The sequence below is a fragment of the Vitis riparia genome, chromosome 13 (genome assembly GCF_004353265.1).
Source record: "Vitis riparia cultivar Riparia Gloire de Montpellier isolate 1030 chromosome 13, EGFV_Vit.rip_1.0, whole genome shotgun sequence".
In the NCBI taxonomy this organism is placed as follows: Eukaryota; Viridiplantae; Streptophyta; class Magnoliopsida; order Vitales; family Vitaceae; genus Vitis; species Vitis riparia.
The window spans coordinates 17957116-17957801 of NC_048443.1; the positions used below are offsets into that span (position 1 = coordinate 17957116).

Here is a 686-nt window from a genome sequence, read left to right on the forward strand (position 1 = left end):
AATTAATATTATATAAATTGAATTTATAATGTTTTTAATTGATATAATAGTATTGACGGCGGGGACACGTGGAAGAGCAAGGACCAATGAATTATTCTGATCTGACGATACTGGGTTGGACACAGTAGCGAGAGGCTTGAAAGGAGAAAAAGGAAAAATTCCCTTTATATATATATATATCTATATATATATATATAAAGCATTCGGTATAGTTGACCATGATAGTGTAGTCGTTATATCCTTCCCCCCCCAAAAAAAGAATGGTAAGTAATTACTAGTTAACAATAAATAATTTTTTGACAAAAAAATATTGCGGAGACAGGATTTGAACCCGTGACCTCAAGGTTATGAGCCTTGCGAGCTACCAAGCTGCTCTACCCCGCCCTGAAGAGATGGGAACTAATGGACAAACAAGGATTAAATGGGCCCCTCTACCATATCTGTACAAATAGAATAGCCCATTTATACAGAATGGTAAAGGGGTACAGAATGACTGCTCTATGATCATACCGATCATAGAAATATATATATAAAGGGAATTTTTCCTTTTTCTCCTTTCAAGCCTCTCGCTACTGTGTCCAACCCGGTATCGTCAGATCAGAATAATTCATTGGTCCTTGCTCTTCCACGTGTCCCCGCCGTCAATACTATTGACCGCCGCATAATTTATCAGTCCACCCTTGTGC

General features: G+C 38.0%; 1 non-coding gene across 1 annotated transcript; it reads right to left on the reverse strand.

The window, feature by feature from the left end:
* Positions 1 to 310: 310 nt before the first annotated feature.
* Positions 311 to 384, reverse strand: TRNAM-CAU. Its single transcript has one exon. It is a non-coding gene; the product is annotated as a tRNA-Met (tRNA).
* Between the last annotated feature and the right edge of the window lie 302 nt (positions 385 to 686).